The sequence below is a fragment of the Dromiciops gliroides genome, chromosome 2 (genome assembly GCF_019393635.1).
Source record: "Dromiciops gliroides isolate mDroGli1 chromosome 2, mDroGli1.pri, whole genome shotgun sequence".
NCBI classification, from domain to species: Eukaryota; Metazoa; Chordata; class Mammalia; order Microbiotheria; family Microbiotheriidae; genus Dromiciops; species Dromiciops gliroides.
In genome coordinates, this window is record NC_057862.1 from 320,713,927 (window position 1) to 320,735,947 (window position 22,021).

General features: G+C 40.6%; 1 protein-coding gene across 1 annotated transcript in view; it reads left to right on the forward strand.

The window, feature by feature from the left end:
- Positions 1-9,576, forward strand: part of ADAMTS2 (ADAM metallopeptidase with thrombospondin type 1 motif 2) — a 476,618-nt gene extending 467,042 nt beyond the window's left edge. The window contains exon 23 of the mRNA XM_043989764.1: positions 9,542-9,576. The gene's annotated coding sequence lies outside the window, so the exon portion shown is untranslated. The remainder of the gene's footprint in view (positions 1-9,541) is intronic.
- Positions 9,577-22,021: the final 12,445 nt, after the last annotated feature.

The following is a 22,021-nucleotide window of genomic DNA, read 5'->3' on the forward strand; positions in this document are numbered from 1 at the left end:
GAGAAGATGAGTGACTTGTCCAAGGCCACATAACTTGAAAGTAGCAGAGACAAGATTCAAAGCCAGGTTCTCTGTCTCTAACCAGCAAGTGGCAAAATTTTATAAACAAACAAACACACAGGCACGCACAAACACACACAGGTTCATAGATTGATGGGGAAAAATTGTTGCCTCCTGAGGGCAATTCTCCTACCAACCTCCCTACAGGGATGACCCCTTCTCATCCCCAGCCTCCAGACCCAGCAGAGCCAGCAAAGGGAGGAAGAGAAGTATAAAATCTTTTTCCTGCTCTCAGGCTAAGATTTCTCAGCCAAGCTCTGCCAAAGGACCAGAGCAGTGCTTTCCTTCCTGGACTGCCAAAGGCAGGGTGGAAGCCCAATTAGAAAAGAAATTAATCTGAACGAACGTTCCAATGGATACTGTTGTTACACAGCACTGGTCTGATTGGGGTTCTTTGGGATAGGCAGGGGAGAGAAAGCATACGGGTGTGTTTGCATAGAATGACATAGAATGTTAAAGTAGAGGTCAAGAGCTTAGAGGTTGTTTGACTCCATGGCTTTACATATGAGGAGACAGAGGACCAGAGTGGAAGGGTCTTACCAGAGATCACTCAGATAGCTAGTGGCAGAGCCAGGACTAAAATCCTGGTTTCCTCACTGACATTTCAATATATTATCCCCTGTACACAACACTGTCTTCTGCTACTTTGGGCTAACCCTCTGAAAGACAAAGACAAAGGCAGAAGGGGATACTGTATTTTGCTAGCCAAGATTGAGAGTCCTACAAGATGTGTTCTTACAGGAGATTGATGTATCCCAGCTTCCTTTGTCAGGGCATATAAGGAGACTGTTCTAAAGATGCTGAGAGGATGGTATGAGTAGCACCCCAACTCTGGTCTTCATCCCTAAATGAAAATGCATCCAGGTTCCCTCCAGTGACTTTAGTGGTCCATATATCCATATTATATATCCATATATATGTATCTCCATATATATGTATATCCATAGAATATTTACTTGCCCCAGCCTCCCCCAAAGTTATGCATTCCAGCTTTTATGGCAAAAGGGAAGGACAAGTAAGCTTGGTAGTTCTCATACTTTGTATTTTCCTAGATCTCTTGTTGGGGAGTGTCACTAGATGTATCCGGTTTACAAATCAATGGTACTTTATCAACAGAAAAATGTGTGCCAAGACCTTTGTCCTCCATCAATAGTGGGAGTCAGGAACTGCCCTTTCAATCAAGGGCATCCTTCTCACACCCAGATTTTTGCTCAGGGGAGGCTAGGTCATTTTACCTATGTGATCCATGTCTGCCCAAAGTGACCTGATGACAGGTCGATTTTCTTTGGTCCTGCCCCCCACCTGATAGGGGCGTAGACCAAGATATTCTGATAGCTGCTTCCATCTTACACTCAACATTCCATGTAATGCTAGCCCTAGGAGCCTTACCCCTGGGAGAGAAGACACCAAGTTTGCCACAACAGTTACAGATTAACAAAGGTACTTATTTCCCTTACTGGATAGATGGGTGACAAAGCTCCGAGAAGAGACTGAAATATTTAGGGTGAAAAGAAAAAGTGGAAGCATTTCTTGGCAGTAAAGTTAAAAGAGTTTATTGTTTAAACAGAAGGAAAAATAGTCACAAAATGTGCCCCCTCCTGGAGAGAGACCATATTTATTCTTGCTCTTCACTGTGTAATGAAAAATAGTTAACATTGGACCATTGCATCAATTCTGTCCTGCTACAAATTCTGCATAACCCAATTTGGGATCATTGGGAGCAAGGCTCTATTTCATTGTCTTTAGTTTGTCCATATGGAACTCACTTCTGTAAAGTGTTTTTCAGTCCTACTCATGTGGTTCCCAGTCACCATGGTCCTTAGGGCCAGAGGGATCCTTTGAAAGCTCCAATTTTTATTGCATTGAAACTTTTAAAAAATTAGGTTTAATCCTATCCCCCATACCACGCCCCCCCCCAAAAAACCTTCAGAATTGTTTTCTTACTGGACAATGAGTATCTTCAAATGAACTTAGTTTCTATACATTCTAACAGTCACTTTTTTTTTTTGTGGAGCAATGAAGGTTAAGTGATTTGCCCAGGGTTACACAGCTAGTAAGTGTCCAGTTTCTGAGGTAGAATCTGAACTCAGGTCCTCCTAAATCTACGGCTGGTGCTTTATCCACTGTGCCACCTAGACTGTGCCACAATCACTTCTAAGAAAATGAGGGGCAGGAGTTAGGATTTCAGGAAGAATCACTGAATCTGCTCCTCTTATTTTACAAGAGAATATCACACGTTGGAGCCAAGTAAGTTTCCTTCAGTCCAAGCTGTGTCTAGCAGCTCCTTCTAACTGCCCACCTTCCTGCTTTTGGTAAAGTGAAATCAAAGACTAAGACCGCAGGACCTAGGGAGCACTGCACAGCAGGAAGAGGTCTCTCTGGTACCTCTTTCTGTGTCATCTATCAAAGGGAAAACAAAGAAACTCAGATGTTCAAGAGACCTCACAAGATTTGACCTGGCCGGTGCCTTATGGCAGGTAAAAGTCTGACCCCTATTTTACTCACGAGGCAGTGATAATCTTAGTTTACACTTATATTGCTCTTTATATTCTCATTTGATCCTCACTCTCTCCCTGGGAAGTAGGTAGTGAAGTTATTATTCTCCCTCTATTACTTGTTGGAAAAATGGAACCCAGAAAGGGGTCCAAAGTCACATGACTGGGCATCAGGAGAATCAGGATTCAAGCCCAGATCCTCCACTTCCTTTGCTAGCACTCTTTCAACTATAGTTCCCTGGGAGAGAGGTTAAGTGACTGCCTGAGGCCAAGTGTTCCCAGATGGCTATTTAGGGCCTGTCCTGAGGTACAGTGTGTAAGCTTAGGGGACTCTATAAACAAAATGGGCAGTTGTATCAATACTGCACTTTCCCAGTGGAGAATACAGTGGTAGGCTGTTAACCTAGAATCTCCCTGAATTGAGACCTTTTGCTTTGCATGCATTCCTCAGTGTGACCAGCACTGCTCAGGTGCAAGAATGAAAACCGGCCCATTTTCTGAGCTCAGAGAAAGCAGGGACCATGCAGTTTTGAATGGAGGAAGGTATATTTTGGGGGGAAGAAAGCCAAGTCAATGGAACAAGAAATCTAGGAATCTTACATATTAGGAGTCTACAAGTGTTTAAGAACCAGGATAAGGACTATTTAGGCTAAAATGAAGGATTTCTTTAAAAAAAAATAATACTAAGTAATATGTTGAGAAGCATTTGCATTTACATTTTTTTCTATTTTAAAAGCAGTATTTATTGTCCTCAACTCTAAACATCCCCATCTCAGTGCCATTTATTTTGGCTGCCAAGAACAAGCAGGTATCTATAAAATTAGAAAGAAAAGGGAGAGAACTTTTAGGCCATCCACTCCCACCTCATCAGGGGTCCATTGAGGAAGGGTTTAACAATTGAAGGGAGCTAATTAGATGCCCCTATAAAAGGGTTGAACTCTAATATAGTTGTTTTAACCACAGAGCATACCATAAGATAGGTGGTTTTGTGGCCAGGAAAGCCAAGTGGTCACAGTTCCATTTCACAAATGGCATCCCAAAGCATTGGACCTTGGGAAAGGTGCTATTGAGGCGAGGCTTAGAGACCTGATCTCTATGAGGCCTCTACTCATCTTGCTGAGCATGTGCTCTCTTCATGATGGAAAAGACCACAAGCAAGCTTTGCGGTCAATCTTTAAAAAAAAGTGAAAAGGCTCTGAGGGTGCTAGAACTAGGGACCAGGAAGGCTGGTGTATATGACCATTGTCCACCCCTCACAGCAGGCTGGGGGGGAACTCTTAAGGAACTCACATCCCAGTTTTTCCATGACTAAGCCTTAGAATAGCAGCCAAGTCACAAAGATCCCAGGCTTCAGCCCTAGCAATCCAGGAGGGTCCTGGTGCTAAGCAATGAAAGAGTCCCTGGCTGGGCAGGTGTGGAGCCACGCTCTAGATGAGAACCTTAGGCCCTGTCAGGTGCAGATTACTTCAAAGGTGTTTGGCCCTCTTCACTTTGGCTTTACCTGGATCCTGCTGTTACCACAGTTGAGGGAGTTCCCACTGCCTATCAGGGTGCTCTGTCTGCTTCTTGGTGGTGCTCATCTGCAGCTTAATGATCTGAGTTTTTGTTCTATTCTTCCTGCTAGACAAGCAATAGATTTCAGGATCTGACCTTGGAGTCAGTGTTTCAGACAGTTTGCACATACAATCCAAATGGTGCTCCCCCAATAAGGCTTGCAGGGGGTCCAGGGACTGACTCATGTCATACATTGATTATTTACTCACATTTGACGCACAGCCTTTGCCCGTCTGGGCAGAATCCTTGTCCCACAGGACAAGAGATTACAGTACCCATGGCTTACAGCTAACTGCCACCAATACCTATTCTCAGTAGAATAACATGTATATACAGATTTGATCCTTTAAGTTTTATAATTTATTAAAGTTCAAATGTCTGTGTTTTTGCAAACCTCTGCTTGTGTTGTCTTTGAATGCACTCAGACTCATTAACCTCCAACACAGCCCATCCCAAAGGACCTTATGACCTTAGACATATGGGGGATTCAGAGGCTTGCAGGCTGATCCACAGAGCAGTGAGGTCTAGTACTCATCATAAAGGAGGCATGCCTTTCTCCCCCCATCCTCCAACCTTCCCTAAATCATTCAGTCCTGCCCTTGATAATTCAGAGGTGGTTGTTTTTTTTAAATCATTATCTTTTTGTTTCATTTGTAAATGGTTATGTTGTCCTTAAGATGCTAATATTCCAGCTGGGGAGATGTAGACTAGGCCCCTCCCTTGCTGCACCCAACATTAAGTGTTGCTCAAATTTTAGGCTGGCTCTAAGAAGCTCTGGGGTAATTCTTAGATGAGACTTTGTCTCATGAGTTTTTAGGCAGAGCTAGAACTAGGCTATGCAGCTGGAGATTTGCCCTAGAGTGCTAAGATTTACATGTTACTCTATACTTTAGTAGAATTTAGTAGAATTGACTGAATTTAACCCCTAATTAGCAAGTAAAAAGAAATTATCAAATGGCTTTTTAACCCTTTAGCACCCATCACCAACATGCTTACCTATCCTTGCTACAGGGTAGTGTTCTAGAGTCTTTCCCCCTGCAGGGCCTTGAATCCCAAGGTCTCTCCCACTCCACAATTGAAGGTACTTTTATGTTATTCACCCTGGAAACATTTTGTAAAGCTTGCCCCACAGGCCTAAACTTCTAAGCTCTGATTTGGGGAGGGGAGATGATCCTTTTTATCTCTTGGTTAGCTCTTCTTAGATACCAACACAATTTTAATTATGAAAAATGTGGCATGTGTTGTCCCTACTTTATAAATGAAGAAACTGATGCTCAGAGAGGTCCTTTTAAAACAATGCACGCTCTTCAACCTCTATGTCATTACTCATATTGTTCCTGGATCCTAAAAATCTTTCCCTTCTCCTTTCCCTGAGGAGAATCTTCAAAGTCAAATTCAACTTTCATCTTCTCTATGAACATGCGATGATTTTTTTTTCCCATTCCCACTGATAACTCCCCTAAGTGGAGCTGAGAATGATGAACTCTTCTGACATAGGACATGGAGAAGTCCCTCTTACTTGTGGGTCTCCAAAGCATTCTCTAGGTTATTCAAAACCACATCTTATTATATATCCTTAGTAAACATTATATATAAATATGTATATAGATATATATGTACACGCATAGACATATATACATATATGTTTACTTTTATATTTCAGCCAGGGGAAACATTAGTTCAAAAGAAAAGGTAGCATAACAAAGTAAAAATAAAAAGTCCTTCTATGTAGGCATGTGATATGCTTTCCCACAGGTAAACCATGAGTGACAGAGGACACATATATGGAACACATGTGACCAGTAAATATACAGAGATATCAAACACCAGGAAACACAGGGAAATATAGACCTCTTCATGCCTTTAAGTGATCATACTCTCTTCTGGTTGCATCTTCTTGATATATATACTGCTTTTGTGGTTGTCAAGATAGTCTCTGCTATCTTCTGTTGGGCTTCAGTTCTTTGAGAATAGCTACTAAAGTGTAGTGATTAGAAAATCTCTCCCTGATAAGGATGGACTAACATCTCTTTAGTCTTACCAGAAATTTTGAATGAGCACACACTTAAGGGCAGTTGATAAAAAACAGTCAGAGTACCCTAGGCTAAGGTTAAATACTTCTACCCTGTTTGGTGCTGATTGGAAGTTGATGGCTCCAGACAATTATTTGCCTTAAAGTAAGAAAATTTCCTACAATTCCAGTATATCCCTTGATGTGTCCCCAAAGCCATTTCAGGGACTCTGAAAAAAAAAAACTACCATAAGAAGGATGTGGATTCTGAGGTTTAAAAGCTCATTTCACTTCCAAAGATCCTTCCCAAGTGGCATGCAAGTGAAACTGAATGAGAACAAAAGCCAAATGAAAAAGTCAAGGTCCTGGCCTACCTTCCTGACAACAAAGTCCTATGTTCTGGCTAACATGGAGCCTCACTATCTTTTTTTTTTTTTTGAGACTTGAAGGAAGCCAGGAGTCAAAGATATGCATGGGAGACTGCCAGGGAAAATTCATGGTGTCAGGAGATGGAGAGTCAAGGAGGAACAACAAGGCGGTCAGTGTCACTGCATCTCACAGTATGAGAAGGGGAGTAAAGAGTTAGGAGACTGGAAATATTAGAATAGAAGAAGTTATGATGGGATTTAAAATAGGAATAGAATGGTGAGCCACTGGCATTTTTGTTATAATGAAGGAGACTGGCATGGTAAAACCTGCACTTTGGAAAATCACTGACAACTGAGTGAGGAAGAGGCTTGAGGCAGAGAAAACAACCAGCAGGCTATTGAAATACTCGAGTCATGAGATTATGAGGACCTATAACAAGGTAGTGAGATTGTGAAGGTGCAATCAACTGGCCTTGGCAATACATTGGATGGGGGAGGGGGCAGTAAGAGAAAATGAAGTGCTGGATTTATGATAACTGATGAGACAGATTCCAAGATAAGTGATTTATTAGCAAGATAAGTATAATAAACTGGGTCTTGAAGGCCCCTCAGGAAGCACAAAGACCCTGAATCCAGACTTTGTACAGATTTTTATACTTAAAAAGAAAATAATAAACAATATAGGGTTAGGTCATCTGATTTCTTATTAGAAGAAAGAATGGGTATTTTCTTTTTGTTTGTTTGTTTTTTGGTGAGGCAATTGGGGTTAAGTGACTTGCCCAGGGTCACACAGCTAGTAAGTGTCAAGTGTCTGAGACCGGATTTAAACTCAGGTCCTCCTGAACCCAGGGCCGGTGCTCTATCTACTGCACCACCTAGCTGCCACAAGAATGGGTATTTTCAAAGTTGAGAAGAGGTGAACAAGCAGAATCTCCCCAAATCAGGTGATGTACAGGAATAATTCTCAAAATGAAAGTTGTTCACAAAATGGAGTCAGTATGCTTCTCACAACTCCCTCCTTTGATCCTTGGGGAGTAGGGGAGTACCCTCACCCCCATGGATCACTATCTATAAGCAAACTCAAAATTCATGGGACCCAGCTACTATACAAGACATGCTCTATACCACCATGAAGTTTACCAGTAGTATTAAGTCTTTTCTAATCCTCCTGGGAGGAGTGGAATTTGGAAAGATTAATCAGTGATAACATCAGAGTTAAGCAGCAAGAAGGAAATGAACAAGATTTGAAACATATAATATGATTGTGAAGCATAAAGGAAATAATATTGTGAAAAGTGTGCATTTTCCCATAGTTGACAGTTTTTTATTCTAAGAGAAACACCAAGTGATAGAATTAAGATAAAACAAAACAAAATTATTTTTGGATACATTGCTCTTACATGAAACAGTAAGAAGCAGGTTTTACAAGGCCACAGTGTATCCAAAAGTCTTTTTCTCTAATATTGATTTCAGTACGTGGAAAGGGCCTTCCCATGAAGCTTGTGTTCCACCAGTCTGCTGGAAATTCTTGATGTAGACCTTATCTCCAGGGTGGAAATCATGTAGTGAAAAATCCAAAGAACTGGTTTGTACTTCAGCTCTCACATCATGAAGTTCCCTCAGTCTATTTTGCAGTTCCTGAATATAAGAAGCAACAGAAATATCTCTTCCCAATAATTATACATACATGCATACATACATACATACATACATACATACATACATACATATACACACACACACTGTGGAGAAAGGTTTCACCTTTATATGAGAATGACCAGAAAGCCTTTCCAAAGGAGAAAGATGTAATTTCTGCCTTGGTCTGCTTCACACAAGAAATAAAGCAAATGTCTTCAGGCCATTTAAGATGGGCTTCAGTACATAATTTGCCAATCATGGTCTTAAGTTCTCTGTTCACACATTCAACTTGGCCAGAACTTTGGGGGTGATAAGAGCATCAAACGTGGGAGTCACCCCAAGACAGGAATAAATTTGTGAAAGAGTCATATCAGGGGCAGCTAGGTGGTGCAGTGGATAGAGCACCGGTCCTGGAGTCAGGAGTACCTGGGTTCAAATCCGGCCTCAGACACTTTACACTTACTAGCTGTGTGACCCTCGGCAAGTCACTTAACCCCAATTGCCTCACTAAAAAAAAAAAGAAGAAGAAAGAGTTGTATCTGTGAATGAGACCTTCTGTCAGAATTCATATGAGCAGGAGGGCACAATTTCTCATAGACTAATTTTAGCCATGAAAGTCACTGGCCTTAAGATCACGAAATGCTTAGGCCCAACAAGTGAGCTGGTCAATGACAACAAGGCATAACTTTTTAGTGGCCAGATGTAGGCATGTAAATGAAATCAATTTGTAAATGCTTGAAAGGAGCATAAGCTAAGGGGCAGCTGCCAAAATGACAACACAGAATGCATGTTGATTAATTCCCTGACAGGAGGCACAAATACACGCAGCAATAGGGGTAATACTGCTCTTCCAAACATATCAACAATCCCTAGTATGTCAAAATGGCCTCCCTTATGGACAGACACCTGGTGATAGAACCTCTAAGGGAGGAACGGTCTGCAGTCCACAGTTATCCAGACTCCAGATACCTGCTAGGCAGAAAATGTTGTTTCCATATTGCAATTTCAGAGTCATTGTAAGACAAAGAGAGGTCAACATTATCAGAAACAGAAAGATGAAACACATGCACAGGCCCTTCAGGGGCAACAAGTTTTGCTGCAGCAGCAGAAGCAACAGCAACATGATAGTTAACTTTTTTTTATTGAATAGAATTTTATTTTCCAAAATATATGTAAAAACAAATTTTAACATCAACTTTTTAAAAAAATGTGTTCCAACTTCTCTTCCTCCTCCATTCTCACCCCCCACCAACTAGAACTCAAGCATTTCAAAATAAGTTATACATGAGTAGTCATGGAAAACATTCCCACATTAGCTAGGTTGTGAGAGAAAACAGTTAAAAAAAAAAAAACCAAAACTTCAGATTGAAGAATTGTCAAAGAGGAAAAAAATTTTTTTTTAAATGTGTTTCCAGGGGCAGCTAGGTGGCGCAGTGGACAGAGCACCAGCCCTGGAACCAGGAGCACCTGAGTTCAAATCCGGCCTCAGACACTCAACACCCACCAGCTGTGTGACCATGGGCAAGCCCCTCAACCCCAACTGCCTCACCAAAAAAAAAAAAAGAAAGAAAAAATGTGTTTCCATCTATTTTCAGATACTATCACTTCTTTCTCTGTAGATGGGTTGCCATTTTCATAAGTCTTTCAGGGTTATATTAGATCATTGCCTTGCTGAAAATAACCACATGCTTCCCAGCAGATCATCTTACACTATTGCTGTTATTTTGTATACAGTACATTTCACTCTGCTTCAGTTCATGTAGGTCTTTCCAGGTTTTTCTGATAGTATCCTGTTCATCATAACCTAAATAAAGTACCTTAAACTTGACAAAGAATTTTCTTCATATTAGCCCAGCAAAGTAGGTACCATATGTTTTGCCATTATATTCAATCATCATAACTATTTCCCTCCATCCTATTCCCTTCCCATGATATTTACTCTATTTTCTATCTTCTTTTAAACTATTCCTCCTCAAAAGTGTTTTACTTCTGACTGTCCCCTCCCCTACTCTGCACTCCTTTTATTTCACCCTTCCTTCATTATCCTCTTCCCCTCCTACTTTCCTGTAGGGTTAAATAGATTACTCCTCCCAACTGGGTGTGAATGTTATTCCCTCCATGAGCCAACTCTGATGAGTTTAAGGACTTTGAGCTAATTCTGTGTTCCAAATTTTCTTCCTCCCTCTATCCTCAACCCTCCCTATGAAATCAAGCAATTCAATATGTCATACTTGTGCAGTTATGCAGAACATCTTTACCTTCCTTGAAAGTATTTTGCTTTTTACTGCTCTCTCCCCCAATCTGCCCTTCCCCTCTTCCCCCCCACCCCGCTTATCTCTCTCCTCTCCCTCAGGGCAAAAATATATTACTATACCCACTTGAGTATGTATGTTAGTCCTTCTTTGAGTCAATTCTGATGATATTAAGATTCACTCACTCCCCAATTCCTTCCCCCTCTTCCCTTCCCCTCCATAAGCTTTTTTCTTGTTTCCTTCATGTGAACAACCTCTCCCCAGACCATCTCTCCCCTTTCCCCTTCCCCAGTCTATTTCTCCTACACCTCAACCCTATTTTAAAGATGTCATTATGGGTTGGTTAGGTGGCACAGTGGACAATGCACCAACCCTGGACCCAGGAGGCCTCAAGCCCAAATCCAGCCCCAGACATAAGACACCCCACAAAGAACAAAACATAAATGCTTTACAGATATCATCCCTTCATATTCAGTTCAGACCTATGTCCTCTGTTAATTCCTTACTGAGATAGTTCTTATGAGTTTGAAGTATTATCTTCCCATGTAGGAATATAAACAGTTTGATCTTTTAGTATCCCTCATGAAGTCTTTTTCCTGTTTATCTTTTTATGCTTCTCCAGGGTCTTGTATTTGAAAGTCAAATTTTCTATTCAGTTCAGGTCTTTTCATCACAAATGCCTGAACGTCTTCTTTCTCATCAAAATTCCATGTTTTCCTCTGAAAGATGATACTTAGTTTTGCTGGGTACATGATTTTTGCCTGTAGTCCCAGTTCCTTTGCCCTCTGGAATATCATATTCCATGCCCTCCAGTCCTTTAATGTAGAAGCTGCTAGATCTTGCTTTATCCTTATTGGAGCTCCACAGTATTTAAATTCCTCTTTTCTAGCTGCTTGCAATATTTTCTCCTTGACCTGGGAGTTCTGGAATTTGGCTATAATATTCCTGGAAGTTTTCCTTTTGGGATCTCTTTCAGGAGGTGATCAGTGGATTCTTTCAATTTTTATTTTAGCTTCTACTTCTAGAGCATCAGGGCAATTTTCCCTCACAATCTCTTGGAGGATGGTGTCTAAGCTCTTGTTTTGGTCATAGTTTTCTGGCAGTCCAATGATTTTCAAATTATCTCTCCTAGATTTATTTTCCAGGTCAGCTGTTTTTCCAAGGAGATATTTCACATTGTCCTCTATTTTTTCATTCAATTGGATTTGCTTTACTGTGTCTTGGTTTCTCATAAGGTCACTAGCTTCCATTTGTTCAGTCCTAATTCTTGGGCAATTATTTTCAGCAGACAGTTTTTTAATCTCCTTTTCTATTTGGCTTTTCAAACTGTTGACTTTTTTCTCATGACTCTCCTGCATTGCTCTCATTTCTCTTTCCATTCCTTCCTTTCTTTCTCTACATCTTCATTCTATCTCTCCTACTTTCTCTTCAAAGTCCCTTTTGAGAGCTTCCATGGCCTGAAACCAGTTCATATTTTTCTTGGAAGCTTTGGATGTTGGAGCTTTGACCCTATTATTATCTTCTTCTTCTTCTGAGGATGTACTGTGGTCTACCTTTCCCCCAAAGAAGTTTTCGATGGTCTTCTGCTTTCTCTGCCTACTCATCCTGGCTTACTATTTCTTTGGCTTTTTACTCCTTCTTAAAGTGTATCACTGCTTCCAGGACACACTTTTTGTGCTACAGTGTGGCCCAGGGGGTGATTGGGCTTCTTCTCAGCCTGCCTGGCTTGTGAGTAATCACAGCCGCTTTCTCTTTGACCTGGAAACAGAAGTCTGATTGAATTCTGATTCTCTATGGTCGGAAGCTTGGCATGCTTTTGCCCCTCCCCCACTGGGCCACCACTACTCAATTCAGCCTACTGGTTCAGACCCAGGGCGCTTTTCCCCAACTCTAGTAGATACTGCCTCCACTTCACCCCAGCCTACTGCTGAACGCCCTCACCAGTCTGTGACTGGAGCCTCAGAAGCTGCTGGTGCTGAGGACTCTGACACGTGCTGGAAGCAGTGTCCCTGGCTGGGTCCGGACTGCTCACTGAGCTGTTCAGCCTGATCAGTAGGTGACCAGAATTGCCCTCTTTTGCGGAGAAATAGTCTCACTCTGTTTTTATGTGCATTAGGCTGTTCTGGGTTTTGATTTTTTACTACATTATTTGGGTGCAAATGAACTGGTTTATCTGGAGCTTGTGGAAGTCACAGCCTCTCCTCCACCATCTGATAGTTAACTTTTAAAATGGAATTGGGGTTGGACCATGGACAAGAGCTAGAGCACTAGGAAGCCCTAGGGTAGATGGAAGTTCACCAATGTATTGTGCATTTGCAATGATCTTACCAGAAGTCAAGAAACCCTCTGCAACCATAGCATCTCAACAGCATGACAAACTTCATTTAATTTTTTTTGGGGGGTGGGGAATGAGGATTAAGTGACTTGCCCAGGGTCACACATCTAGTAAGTGTCAAGTATCCGATGCCAGATTTGAACTCAGGTCCTCCTGAATCCAGGGCCAGTGCTTTATCCACTGTACCACCTAGCTTCCCCTAGCATGACAAACTTCAAAGGCATAATGGAAGTCAATGTAGATGGTTACACTTGTCCTGCAACCAGATGGCAAACTTCTGTATGTGTAATCAATTGGGCATCTTTGGGTCTGAGGTTACGTGGGAGAGAGGCTGGCCCCAAACAGTGTCATGGTCAGACACTGTGGGAGGACCTCTGTACAAGATGCCATTTCATAAAAGAGGAACTCTCACAAACATCATTTGGGAGAAGTGTCTCAGCCACAAGAGGAAACAGTCATGGAGAGGCTCCCCTGAGGTAGATATATATATGTGGGCAGGTCGAGAGCCAAATAACACTTTAGAATCACATTTTATTTGCCAAATGAAGTTGCTTCATATCTATCAAGTCTCTGATGAGAGAAAGCTTGAGTGTGATGTCTCAACAAGAGAGCTTCAAACTCATGGGGTCACTGCACTATAAGCAGGACCCCTAAACCAAATCACATGCCTTTTCCACTAAAAAGGCAATGACTGCAAACAGGAACAAGCAGGCAGAACCCCTATAGCCACTGAATCTAGCTGAGCAAAGTAATGGGCTACAGGGCAAAGAGAGGGTCCACGTGATTGAGTGAGGATCCCTTATGCACACATACAAAAAGGCAAAAGGGCTTCCTGTAATCTGGAAGCAGTCAAACATAGAGGAAGAAAACCAAAACAGTGAGAGCAGCATCACAAAAGCCAAGGGAGAAGAGAGCATCTAGAAGAGGTTGATTGACAATGTCAAAGGTCGCAAAGAGGTCAAGAAGGATGAGGCTTATAAAGGACCATTCCCTTTAAGAAATCATTGGTAACTTTGGAGAGATTCAGTTGAAGGATGAGATTAGGAGTCAGACTTCAGAAAGTTTAGAAGAGTGTGAGAAGAAAGGAAGCAGAGATACCAGTTGAAGACAAGAGAAACTCAAGGAAGCCAGGGGCAACCACAAAAGAGGAACCATTGTACTGGGTCTTGAAGGAAGGGGAGAACCTTGGCATCGATTCCTTTACCAACTATATTCCCTCCTATTATTCATTAAAAGATCATGAAGCTGAAGAGGACAAGGACAATGAGAGATGGCAAATTGGCAATCATGACAGTAATAGAGCACAAAAAAGGAAGTGAGGCTAGAAACGTCAATGAGACATATTATAGTCAATCAATCAACAAGCATTTATTAAGCACCTACTATGTGCCAGGCATTATGTTATGTACTTGTTGTTTGTCCTTTGTTCTTGAAGAGGGCCATGACATTGGAAAGTGATGTCATGACTTGCAGTGAATTGGATTTAAAGGAGGGAGGGCTATGCAAAGTCACCAGTTTCACTCTCTCCTCCAGAGCTATCTGGGTCCAGTGGCAAGATGAATCAGGATGACTAGAGATGTCCCCAGATGTTTGAGGCAATTGGGGTTAAGTGACTTTCCCAGGGTCACATAGCTAAAAAGTGTCAAGTGTCTGAGGCTGAATTTGAAATCAGATCCTCCTGACTCCAGGGCCAGTGCTCTATCCACTGTGCCACCTAACTGCCTCGTGTTAAGTACTTAGGGGTACAAAGAAAGGAAAAAAATTAAACAAAGAAATCCAAGCAAACAAAAAAAAATCCTAGTCCATGCTCTCAGGGAGCCCACAGTCTAATGGTTAAACAACATGCAAAAAACTTTGTATACACAATATAGGATAAATTGGTGATGATAAAAAAAGAAGGCATTAACATTAAGGGAGATATGAAAAGGCTTCTCATAAAAGGTAGGATTTTAGCTGGAACTTAAAGAAAGCCAGGGAATCCAGGAGCCAGAGATGAAGAGGTAGAGAATCTCAGGCATGGAGGACAGCCAGTGAAAATGTATGAAGATGGGAGATAGAGTATCATATGAGGCCAGTGTCACTGGAGTTCAGAGACCTGGGAATAGTGGGAAGAGTAAGAAAACTACAAAAGTAAGAGAGGGCCGGGTTATGAAGGATCTAAACACCACAGTTTTCTATTTTATCCTGGAGGTGATAGGGAGAGACTAGTGTATACTGAATGAAGGCAGATCTGCACTTTAGGAAGATCAATTTGACCACTAACTAGAAAATGGACTGGAGTTGGAAGAGACAAGGTAAAGAGACCAATCAGAAGGTTCTTGCAATATTCCAGGTATGAGGTGATGAGGACCTGAAACAGAGTGGTGACAGTGTCAGAAGAAAGAAGGAAGGATGCATGAGAGAGATCATGAAGTTAGAGTGGATATGGGGGTGGGGGATGTGGGTGGAGAATTAGGAGCTGAAGATGACGCCTACATTGTGAATATGGGTGACTCTGAAGATTTATGGTATCCTTGATAACAATAAGAAAAGTAGAAAGAGGGGAAGGTTTGGAGGGAAAGATAATGATATCAGTTTTGAACACATTAAATTTATGATTTCTCACAACCCCTTATATACATGGTAGCCAATATTTTACAGGATTAAAGAAGTGAAGAAGAAGGTAAAGTGGAATGTTTGGTATACCCTAATCAAGTCAATAGTAAACAATAGAGGGGAAAATCACTCCTGTAGTCTCTCAGGCAAAAGAAGACTTGCAAGAGAATAGGTGAGGTAGTCAAAATAAGCATTTAAACAAGGAGAAAGAAAGGGGGGAAATATTGCTTCAGTTTTGGAAGGGGTTCTACTGAAGAATCCTTCTATTGAAGAAGGAGGAGAGTATTTGTAATCATAATTGGGGATCTTATAATAGACATAATCTGCAGGAATTTGGTACTTAGAAATACGATTTCTTCTGAGAAAATGTTGTGCCTACATGGACAGCACTTACTTTGAGAAAAGGAAATAAGAACTCCTGGCAACTGCAGTTATTCAGATGGGTGGGAAGTCATGAACCCAGAGAATAGATTTCATGGCAAATTATAAAGAAAATAATCATGAAAAGGGAAGGAGGTAGTAATGTACTTTGCAGTCAAAGACAAAGGAAAAGAAGGGAGATAGTTCTTAACTACTTAACTGAGAGAAAATGAGAGGTGAAGAATTAAATAACTATAGAAAGTAAGGAATAAATGAACAAGTTAAGTAAAATTCCAAAACTAGAGAAACGGGTGAAAAACAGGAGGGTAGGTGACCTATAGGGCAAGGAAGACAGCATGTGGGAAGTGGGAATTAGAGTAGTTTAAGCAAAAATAACTGAAGATGCAAAGTACTATCTTTATTTTTTAATCCCCCCCCCCAGGCAATGGAGGCTAAGTGACTTGCCCAGGATCACACAGCTAGTAAGTGTCAAGTGTCTGAGGCTGGATTTGAACTCAGGTCCTCCTGAATCCAGGACCAGTGCTTTATCCACTGTGCCACCTAGCTGCCCCCAGAGTACTATCTTTAAAGAAGAACAAAAAGGAGAATACTACTTCAGAAACAAATAGACCTCTCATCCTTTTGTAGTTTTCTTACTATCCCCCCTCTCCTAAATTCTTTGGATTCCAATAACACTGCCTATTATGTACTGAATGGAGGGAGAATATTAGAAACAAATGAAGGAAAATATAAACCTACATCTTGTGACTTGAAGTGTGAATGGGTTAAGTAATTCAATAAAAAGAAAGCATGACAGATTGAATAAGAAAACAAACACCTACAATCTGTTGTTTCAAGAATCACACCTAAAAAGTAAACACAGCCACAGAATAAAAATGAGGGACTGAACCAAAATTTACTATGTATCAAATGAATCCAAAACAGTAGGCGTTGCAATTATGCCATCAGGCAAAACAAAAACAACAAAAATTACAACATAAAAAAGATAAACAAGGAACTACATTATTCTGAAGGGAACCAAAAACAACAAACAAATGTAAATATTAAACTTGTTTATTCCAAAAGGGTTAGTATTTAAATTCATTAAGGAAAAAATAACTGAATTACAAGAAGCCTTAGAAATATAATGATAATAGGAGACTTGAATGTCCCTCTCTGAATCTGGGACAGATCTAATAGAAAAATAAACAAAATGGAAAATATACAATTTAACAAATTGATGGAAGAACTAAAGCTATAAAAAAGACATGGTGTGTTGTAAAAGTGACTGCTAAAGATAAACATATCTCAAAACTACATACAACTTTTTATAAAAATAGACCGTGTATTAGGGTATACAGATATTGCAAGTATGTATAAAAAGGTAGAAATATGAAACATTCTCTACAGACTTTAAATTGATGAAAAGTAGTATTAAAGTCATGGATCACGAATACAAAATGCATATTGTGGGGAACAATTTTTAATTGGGGAGTGCTAGCTAAGAGGCTCGCTGCAATATTGGAGCAAGGAAGCAGACCGGCAGCCTCCCTCAAAACAGAACAAGATTTATTTTAACAAGAATGAACTTAAAAAAAACCCACAAACAGGATCAGTAGGATCAAGGGAAAGGAAATAAAATGGGGAAAGGGAAATTATAATACCTGAAAAAATACCACCACCCAGGAATCAGCTGAAAATACGCAGCAGAATGCCTGTCGCTTTCCAGCTTCCACCTAGAATGCCCAATTCTCCTCCCCCAAACCTAGAAACACCCCCACACAGCCCCAGCCAATGGGATGGCTGCTCTGACAGTCACATGACTGCCCTCACTAGGCTTCCAACCATTATAATTTTGCCAGGCCCATGTAGGCATCGGCGAGTGGTGATGACGTATGGTGCCAGAGCCCTGGCAACAGCTACAACCAGTGGGTGGAGCACCGTGCGGTTTGTGGAGCCCCAGGCCAGTGTGCGCCGAGGCATAAAAACCTCAAATAACAATTAATTCTTTACATTCCCCCCTTTGTTTCATCAAGAAACATGGGGTGTTTCCTTGATGGAACAATAAACAATAAATAAATTTTTAAAAATAACAGAATACCATAACTAATGCTAACAAACAATATACTAATAATAATATAGGAAAGGGAAAATACATATTACAGATGATGTATATAGTAACAGAAGGAAAAACAAAAATATCCATTTAAAGTCCTTAAAATCTTGTCTTCGAAGGAGGGTTGAGATGTCATCAGGGGAACTGGAATCTGGTCTGGATTCTGGCTGTCTCTGGATTCTGGTTGTCTCTGGAACTGCTGGATTTTCATTGATCTTTAGCATAGCATTGTCCAAAAATGTTCAAATTAAACAATGAAAGTTCTTCAAAATATACAAAACAAGCTTAAACTTGATATATATATACAGCATATTGGAGGCCTCCCCTTTGGAGGATACTCATATCAATATGCAATACAAAATTGAGACAGTTATGACATTACTAACACTTTTTACCACTATATGTCTGGATGAAGGCCAAATTTAGTTATGTGTCCATGATGACACCTGAAAATGTTATGGAAAGGTTACCATACCACATCTCGTGGGGCATAGACGTCTAATAATTGTTCTAGGCCTCAGGTGGATCGATTCTGACCATGCCACCAGATTGAGTGAAGAAGCCAAGTTAAGATAAACCAGGTACATGCATTAGGGCTAACATGACACCAGAATATTTTTGGAATGAGAGAGGAAGAAACTGGACTATGCCCAGCAATTGTGCTCTACATAGCTGCTCTCATAAGCAAACTATGGAATCTTACATGTACCTGTCTCTTCTCCTGTTGTACATGTATTTTCTCCAGGGCCTGAAACGTGGAGTTGAACCATCTCCATTAAGCTCATTGTAAGAGCAATTAGTCTCTGAAATGGTAAGTTTCCATAAATCATAAATCTCATATTAATTTCACCAAAGACAATTTGATGGTAAAAATGCGTGCTACACTGCATAACTTAGGATATACTTGAAATATATATATATAAAAATCACAAACCATACCCAGAGTACACATAGTCACAATGACATACAAATGATAAATGAATGTAAATGGCTGACATTATTAAACATTATTACAGAATCTTCATTAAGCAAGTAAACCACATCATCTTGTCCATGAATTCTCTATCTAGTACAATGACAATAGCAGATACTTGAAATGATAAACAATTTACCAAAAGGAAATAAAACATCAGCGAGACTCAATATGTTCATTAATTGCCTTATAAATCAAGCAATAAGATTCAATAACCCTTTCTAGAAGACAGAGCCATGTGCTCTTGGTGGAGAAGTTCTTCACCTGTAGGAGGAAAAGCTTGTTTAAGGTAAAAACTTATAATGCTAGAATTTGGGGTACACCACATTTTTTAACTGGTTCCCCAATTCTCTGCATGCCAAAGTGGCAGAGGTTTCTGAATCATCATTGATTCTTCTAATGCTGTCATAATGACTGTTATGGTAGAAAATATGGAGGTCTTTAGCGTCGACTTTGTCTGTGCCACAAATTTCCCATAGAGGTTCATTCAACTGGTGAATGATTACATTCAGTTGGTTATGTTTGGCAAAGGCTACAATGGTGTCATTCCCAGCACAAGTACCAGCTTTTTTCAAATCAGCAACATATTCTTCAAAGGGAATATCTGTTTCTATAAAAGACCTAAAGTCTTCTTTATGACTGAGCATATAATTAGCAGTTTCTTGTCTGTGTTTGAGATGGTTTTTGGAATGGCCTTCTGACTGGTCTCCAAGGGCTCTGAAAAGACAATTTCCATCTCCTGATACCTTATGGAGTTTGAGTCCCAGGGTTTGCAATTGAGTGATAATGCTTGCAAATTGCAACTGTCTATTACCCCTGTGCTCTGTTCAGTTTCTTTGCTCTTTAGCAGCTGGTTGAATTTTATCTGAAATTACTTTACCCACAAATGGTGCAGGCTTCACATGGGAACAATGAATCCAAGATTCTTTTTCTCCAATTTTAATAGCAGTAGGAGTTGTCAATAATACCTCAAAAGGTCCTTCCCAAGCGGGCTGGATCCCACTGGTACGCTGAAAATTCTTACTATATAAATTGTCTCCAGGACTCAAATCATGCAAGGAAAAGTCTAAAGGACCAGCTTGTACAGCAACTCCTGATTCATGGAGTTCACATAGCCTAGTTTTTAGTTCCTGTATATAGGAAGCAACAGAACTATCACCTCCCACCAGTGATGTATAGACTGGGGAAAAAGTTTTAGCTTGGATAGGAGGGTGACCAAAAAGCATCTCATAAGGAGATATGTGGAGTTCACCTCTTGGTCTGCTGCATAGATAGAATAATGCCAAGGGTAGAACATCAGGCTATTTTAAATGGGTTTCAGTACATAATTTTCCAATCATGCTCTTAAGCTCTTTATTAATATGTTCAACTTGGCCTGAGCTTTGAGGGTGATAAGGAGTATGAAATCTAGGAGTTACTACCAAGAAAGAATAAATCTGGGAGAGAATTGAATCTGTAAAATGTGTTCCTCTATCAGAGTCAGTGTATGCTGGTGGCCCAAAGTGGGGAACAATTTCTTTAAGGAAAGCTTTGGCCACAAAGCCATCAGTTGCTCATGGGGAAGGAAAAGCATCCACCCATCGAGTGAGCTGGTCAACAATAACAAGGCAAAATTTATATTGTCCTGCTTTGGGCATAGAAATAAAGTCAATGTGTAGGTATTCAAAAGGTGTATATGCCAAAGGGCACCCTCCATATGCTTTAGTATGGAAAGCATATTGATTGTAAGACTGACATGTGGAGCAGCCCGAGCAGATTCGAGATGCTATGTTAGTTATACCTGGTGCTAACCAGGTCCTTCTAACTGAGTCCACAATGCCTTGTGTGCCAAAATGGCCTTTCTTGTGAATAGAGAGGCATACCTGGTGATAGAATTTTGGGGGGAGAAGTGGTTTTTCCTCTGAAGACATCCAGACTCCATTGATCTGTTTAGCCTTGAATCTCTTTTTCCACCTTTCTACTTCAGAATCATCATAAGTTAGGTGGAGAGAAACATCCTCAGAAGGTGAGAGGTTAAATACATGTCCAGGGTTTTCTAAAGCAGTGAGCTTAGCTGCTGAATCAGCTCGTGCATTCCCCATTGAAACAGGATCACTATTCCCTGTGTGGGCAGGGCAATGTACAATTGCTAGAGCAGAGGTGTGTAATTTAAGATTCTAAATGTGGATTCTAATCTGTTCCCCCAGTTTGGGGAAAACTGACTAAAAATCACTGATAAAATGAGTTTAGGTTTTTAAGGGCTTATTGGAAAATAGAAAGAAAAAGATTGAGAACAGAATTCTAACAGCCTGGCATTCCTATCTTTCCTCAAATTTCCTGTGAAGTCCTCTGCCGCCACCACCATCAAGTCAGGAAGCCAAAAAACCCAGCGCTCTCTGCACAGGCTCCCTTTCCTCATTCCTGTCTCCTCCCAGACCATGGTAGGCTCCTCAAGTTGATTGGCTGGTTGCCTTGATAGACAGCACCCATGAGCAAACGTCATTTCCTGACACCAAGGAAAAGCCACAATGCCTCTGAGGCATTTTCCTCATGGTGGAGCTTTCCCACAGCAAGTCTCCAGTAGGTGGCGTCATTCCAATCATTACAGTCCCCCCTTTTGTTCCTCAAGAAACAAAATGTTTCCTTGACGGAACAGTAAAAAGAATATAATAACTATTGCTAACTAATAATATGTGAACAACAATATAGAAAAGGAAGAGAGGAAAGTTTTGTCCAGAGGGGCGATTTTTTTTTTTTGGCCTCATGAACTGACGCTTTGACATTAGTCTTGCAAAGGGAGGTCCTCTGCATAGGGTACATGTTACAGATGATGTATATTATAACAGAAAGGAGATAGTAAAAACTAACAAAACAAAACAGTTCGTATAGAGTCTCTGATTTCTCTTGTCTTCTTGAAGTGGTAAGATGTCATCAGGAGGAAACTGGATTCTGGTCTGGAAAACTGGATTCTGGACTCTGGTCTGGATTCTGGACTCTGGTCTGGAAAGCTGGATTCTCTTCTTTAACTGTTTGAATTGCTGTATTTTTACTAAACCTTAGCATAGCATTGTCAATGATCAAATTAATAAATTCCATTACATTCCCTCCTTTATATCCTTAGACTTCTAATAGAGGGTTGAGGTAGTTATGCAATCTGTAACACTTTTTACCACCATGTGTCTGGATCAAAGCCAAATTTAGTATGTGTTCATGACACCTGAAAATATTATGGAAAGGTTATCATACCATATCTCATGGTTCCGAGACAGCCAGTGATTGTGCTAG